We start from the raw sequence: 6768 nt of genomic DNA, 5'->3' as shown, positions 1-6768 counted from the left end.
ATGGAACAAAACAGAATGCCTGATTTTTAAAAAGCCTCATACATCCATGCTTCTTCCCTTCCTGCTGGAATTGTGTAAGTTGTAAATGATGGGGGCTCTTTTTCTCCTCTTTCTATGTCTTGGTAATACTTGGTGGTTTGCCTTGGGTGTAAAGGTTAAAAACTTAATAGGTTGATGGTCATTGCCATGGGAAAGTGACTTCTCCATTAGAAAGCCAATACATTTATAAAGGTATTAAAAACTTGGGTTAAAAAAAAATTCTAGCATATATGTTTCTGTTATCCTTTTGATAGAGCAAAAAAAAAAAAAATACTGTACTTTGGAACACTGAAGGAATAAACCAGCCAGAGATAGTACCTTGACTTGCAGCTTGAAGTCCATTTCCAGTTAACATTTCAAATATTTTTCTTTACTTTTTTCCATTACTATTTCTATTTACAGTTTTTCAAAGAAAGACAGTATCAGGTATCAGATAAATAGGTTGGGGGAGGAGAGGGGAAATGGACAATAGGGGAAGAGATTGCCTATATCCATTCTCTATTCATCATCTTTTCAATAATCTTTTCATCTCCTACAAAAATTGAAATCTTCACAAAAACACAAGCTAGATTACTCTTCTTCCCATGTTTTTACCTGTTGGGGTAAAGAAATATTTACACCATCTGATTCCAATAACTGTGCTAAAAAAAGACTGATATAGATTCACAACAGGTGATTTTAATTTAAGAAAATGTATTGGTGTATAAAGCATTAATAAGGTTTAGAAAAGATTTTAAAAAATTTATTATCTCTCTCAGCAACAGAAGTGTTCAATTTCTATGCTCCAGATTGAGATGAACTTTGAAAAAATGCTAAAGACAGGCCCTTGTGCATATTACCAAGATAAATTCTTTCTTTGCTATATAGTCCTCCATGTGCAATAAAGATACACAGGGCTAAATTCTGAGTAAGATACTTGTATTATTTCTAGTCCTATGGTAGAGCAATTCCGAGTTCAATCTGACTTTATCTCTGCTTCGGCACTGGCAGAATTCTCACCTATTCCAAGGGCAGTACCCTCGCTCACGGCAGGGCTGCAGGAGCTTTGTAGCTCTTTGAGGCAGCTCTGAATAAAGCCCCCCTACCAACCTCAGCCGCTTGCCAAAAGTTAGCACACAGATCGCTGGAAAAGCTCTGTCACTGAGCTGAAAATCAGAGCGGAAGAGCGGCTGCACACTCAGCTGTTGATTCCCGTTTTTCCAGGGCTTTACCTTGCCATAAAGCGCGTGTGCCACCAGAGGGCATGGCACGCCTCAGTAAAATGCGGCTCGGGAAACAATTCCAAAGCCAGGGGGAATAATTCCTCTAGTCTTCTTAGGATATTGGACATTCCACATTAGTAATCAAAAGCCTACTACAAACTGAACTATCCCAAGTGCAACATCTCGCAGGTATTTCCCAACTGCTCTTTCATTTCAGTAGTTCCTTTACTGGGAAAAATAGCAAATTAATTAGTTCTCACATGTAAACAAAGATGGAAACTGAACTGTTAGAACTGAAGACATATTTTCCCTTCACAACAAATTCACATGATGAAAAACTTAGGAACATGTTGATTTTTTCGATATTAATTGCATAGTTTTAGGTTTCATTTCTCCTGATGCTTACCTAACACACTGCAGACTTTTTCTAGTGAGTGTTTATGTGGATTTTGCCTTACTAGTGTCAAATAATACTGAATTCTATCAGCTGAGAAGCCAGCCTTTTGCATATTATTAGTCACAGAAATATAGCACAGCTGGAAGTATATTTGTCCTTTAAAAATTTTTTTAGAAAAATCTACTTTTATTTTACCAGTCTGCAATCTTGTATAAGGATTCTAAACATTTTTTTTCATCTCAAAGAACTTAACATGTAGACAGCCTCTAAATTAATACCTATAAATCAAGCAAAATTAATGCTGTTCACTAAAACTGAAAGAAAATGACTGAGGAGAAGACAAAGAAAACAGCATTTCTCATACTTCTGTGCAGCTTTTCATTGCAATTGGCTTAATGTTTGCATTTTTTTTCCACAGTTTGATGATTTTAGCAGCATTTGTAATGATCCCTTAGCTTCACACATGAAAATAACTTTATTTTCCATTTCAAGATTCAAAACTAAGTTATCTCACAAACTCTTTTTTACCAAGTAATGTCCTGCTGCTTTGTAATATTATTGCATTTCTATTCTTCCAGTAAAAACAGGGTCTTCAGGGAAAGCAATGCAACAGGAGAGCTCACATACTACTGTATCAATGCATAATCATATGTGTTATGTGTTAGCAGATACTCTAATAGCAACTTCCTCAGTGTAACACCCTAGCAATTTTCTAGAATGTTCTTAAAAAAAGAAAGAAATGTGAGTAAACAATCTTTTTTTTTTTTTTTAATTTCACCTACCAGACAAAGTTTGGAATCATCTATACTTCTAAAATGCAGTAAAATGAAAAATTATTGAATAGACTTTGTAAAATAATACATTTCTTTTTACAAAAATACTGAATTATCATTGAGGTCATTGATTAAACTTTGTTATGTAAGAAAAGAAAAACATCTAAGATGTGGGTAAGTCATCAAATAGTAAGAATGGAAAGTATTTTCTTTGGCACAACACTTATTTTTACACAAGGATGTAAAGAGTATAGCAGGCAATGATCTTCACATTATTCAAAGCATCCAGCTTTTCAGGTTTGTAGATAAATACTTAACTTCAGATGTAAGAATGTAAACATAATAATTATTTTACAAGGCAATAATTATTTTACATGTGTTTACAAGGCAAGGGTGTGCAGTGCCTTAAATCTATTCCTTGGATTGCAAAAGCCCATTGGGTCATTTTCAAAGTGAATTTCAGATTATCATTACAGGGTAGGATGCACTCACTTGCCTGTTCATCCAGGGCGAGTTTTCTTCCTTACCTGAACATTGGCATAGCCAATTACTAGCTTATAATAATGTCTATATCAGAATTCTACAATTTGAAAGTAAAATGTTTATATGTAAGTCCAGTCCTAAAATTAAAATATTATTTCATTCTGCTTCAGTGAATCAGAGGGAAAATGCCCTCCCAAGAGAAGGATAAATGCCCAGAGGCACATACACAAATGACTCACTGACACTTTCTGTACATTTTCCTTCTGGTTGTCTCAGAACTCAGCAAAACACCTTGTTGGTCACAGATGAGAGAGGTCCTTGTCCAGCTAAGCCTAAAATGATCTCAACTTTCAGCATCATCTAGGCTGCTCTATGAACAGGAAGGACTGTGCTAGGAAGCAAAGGCTAATTCGTCTGAAAAGCAGATGTTCTGCCCATCAGAACATTATATATATTAATTGGAAACTATGGGGCAATATTAATTCAAACCCCAAGGTTAATAAGGACAGTATTTGAGTTGTGAAAGTCTCTAACATAAATACAAAGTTCTTTGAATTTAAGCACACTGATTTCTACCCACAAGGCCCATAAGTCACTAAACTAGAACTTGGCTCAAAGCCCATTTCTGGATATGGGCCCTGCAGTCCCTTGCTATGGTGCTATAAAAACTTACACAGGTGCTCTGAAATTTGAGCTATCAAAGTCAAGGAGACTGCTCTCAGGAATTAAAAAAACCCTCTTCTGCTTCATATTGGAAGGAATGAGTGGCAGAAAACTTTCAAAATACCTTGTATTTCTTACTATTTTTGCTGACACAATTTTTTTTAATGCCCTCTGTTTATCACAAACATAGGGTAACCCAGCTGGGATGCAAAGAGGTTAATTTGCCTCAAGTGAGACAGATATTCTTAAGTAAAAACTTCTGCAGCAGTTATAAAGAAAGATTATGGATGTATCCATATCTTAACCAGTAATTAATTAACTGAGAAGTTATGGTCTCTAGCCAAAAGGTTGGCTTTCAACAAATGTTTTGAATTGTTATAGTTACTACATGCTTATTGGAGCTATGATTTCTGAATGTGTTTGCGGTGGCTTTGTTTGTCTTTCATGTATCAGTTTGGGTTTTTTTTTCTTTTTGAAAAAATAGATTGTTTTAAAAAACAGTCTAGGGAGGGTTTTTTAGGGAGTTGCTAAAAGTCATTCCAGATTACAGCAAAGCCTGAAAAAAAGAGAAATTTTGCCTCAGTCAGAAGGGGGAAAATATGTTGCCCCTATCACTGGTGCAAAGAATAAAAAGTGCAGGTGAATGGCAGCAGCTGGAGGGAGACAAAAAAAGAGTGAGAGGATGGAAGTCTCATGGTCAAGGAAGAGATGCCTCTGCAACAACTTGTAAACAAGCACTTTAATCATGTTTGCTATTTCATTAGCATTTGAACAATTCAGATTGAAATATGAAAGATGGTTTTATTTCCCATCTCCTTTATGCAGGGCCGGGACAGCTTTAAGCAAAACAATTCTCATCTGAATTATTAGGATAACAATTTCTCTGTCTCAAAGGGCTGATTATGAAAATAAATTAGATGCTCAGATGTTATAGCAATGAATCCCAGTAAACTAAAAAGAATTTTCAAAACAACCACATTTACATTATTTTTAGATACCACGATTTCAAAAAAATTTTATGGAAATGATAAGCTGTTTGTATGTAAGCAAGGAAATTCTGGATGGCTAACCCCAGAAATGCGAAGAACACTTATTGGGAAATAATTCAGCTAGTTGACAGCAGAACAGATCAAGAGGAGACTACTAAATTATTAAATGACCTACACTACAGCTTCTTATATGCAGTTTTGCAGCTGGAGGAGAAGTGACTGCTAGAATGCTTAGTTTGGTGTCTTCAAAATGTCTACAGTGAGGCTCTGGTTTGAAAAGTGATTATGTAAAAATAGCACTTCCTACTCAGCAGATCTGTTCTTGTATGCTTTAGTAGGGAGAGGAAAAAAAAAAAAACCAAATCAAAAAACAAACCACTGCATGTCTTCAGTGCTGAGCCACCATATCTCTGGGGAGGTGGGGAGGGGAGAAAGAAACTGCATTATACTCTAGTTTATGCAACTTCATCAAAATCACCAATTTAAAGCTATAATGTACCTAAGCAAAACCCATCATTTCAAAATTGTGCCCTTTGAAATCAGACCTGCATAACCTCATTACCTTCATCTGAATGGAAATGAATGAAATGAAAGGAAATAAACCCTTCACATTGAAAAATCATGATTGGATTTCCTCCAGCTTCCTATCATCACCCAAACTAATCAAGCTATTTTCTCCCCAGGTGGAAAATGAAAAGAAAGAGAGAGGTGATGATGATTCTTTTTTTAAATATTTGGCAGGTAATCTCAGAGCATGAAGCCCATATAAGTTTCAAGAGGTTACATGAGGACTACAGAAGGCTAATACTATGACAACAGCTGCTAGCACAGGGATGTAAGCAATGCAAAAATCAGATTCATGCAGTTTGGCCAGCCTGTTTCCAGGGCTGTCAGACTCCTAAGTGATGGAGTGGGCTTTGCCACTATCAGCTGCTTCCAAAGGATCAGTATGTCATAGCAAATGCTCCTCTTTAAGCTTTTCAAAAGAAGTCTTCTATGTCAGAATGATTTTTTTCCTGAAGAAGAGCAGATGAAGAGGCACTTGTAAAAACAAAAAAAAAAAAGTAAAATTCCGAACACAGGAAAATACATACTTAGTATCTGTCTAGAGATTTGAAGGGATACTTTGATCATTCTTGCCAATTACATACCTGTTAGAAGAGAGTATATTTACATATTTAATATTCAGCTAATCTCCAAAAACTTTGATCAAAAAGACATGCCATTTATCCTCAAACACTGTGCCAAAATTTCATCTCTAGATAGCCTAATGTGTGAAGTGATGAATTTGTTTTCAAGTCTTTTACAGAATGCCTTCAATTTTTCACTTCATATTAAAACACCTACCCTTTTAACAAGTGCACTGCTTCTCCTGAACACTATCTTTAAATGTAAAAGGAATCATAGCACGATGGTTCCCTCAGGGTTTTACCTTTTGACATTTCTCTAAGAAAACATCTCAGAAAGAAAACAAATGGCATTATGCTTGCAGACACAATCCTTTTCTAAATGAACAGAAATGTCTACATATTTCTTCTCATCTGTGACACATTTTAGGGTGCCTTAAAGACAGAGATCCTGAATGACCTTCATTAAGTCCCTGGACAAGAAGCCTGACTAGCTCTAGAATTGCAAGTTTTGAATATGGGCTTGTGCATTAATGGAAAATGGAAAGGTTACCACATAAGTTTGCAGAAAACCCCAGCATCAATTCTGACAGAAGAGAGTCCAGCAGCAGAGGTTTTGCAACACACTCTGGACTCAAGTCTGTCACATTAGATGTAGATGTAACAAATCCCAAATTAAAGCACATTTTTTTCTTTTATTAATTTTTGTTCTTATAGAATGCATCCTTTCCAAGCAATGTCTAACCTTGTAATTCTTTTCTTTGTCTGTACCAAGATTTCTTCTAAGCCTTTTAAAACATCTCTTTCCCAAAGTAAGAATCCTCCCAAGAGTGCTTTATTCAACAACGAGAGAGATGCAAATGCAGCATCACAATTCCTTTATTGATTAAGAATGCAGCATTTGCTTTGAACCACAGACTAGATCTTGGAGATGTTTCAACCATGGTCCACATGTTTAAGTAGTAGGCATTAAGTACCAGGCATTCCTCTCCTTACAGTGCCAAGGATTCTAACAGTACAGTGCTAAGACCTCCAGCAAGTAAGATGAACAGTCTGGTAACAAAACTCTATCTGGAGCCAGTGCCAGAAGGAAGC

Source organism: Ammospiza caudacuta, chromosome 1 (assembly GCF_027887145.1).
Source record: "Ammospiza caudacuta isolate bAmmCau1 chromosome 1, bAmmCau1.pri, whole genome shotgun sequence".
Classification (NCBI taxonomy): domain Eukaryota; kingdom Metazoa; phylum Chordata; class Aves; order Passeriformes; family Passerellidae; genus Ammospiza; species Ammospiza caudacuta.
This window is presented reverse-complemented; position numbering follows the sequence as displayed.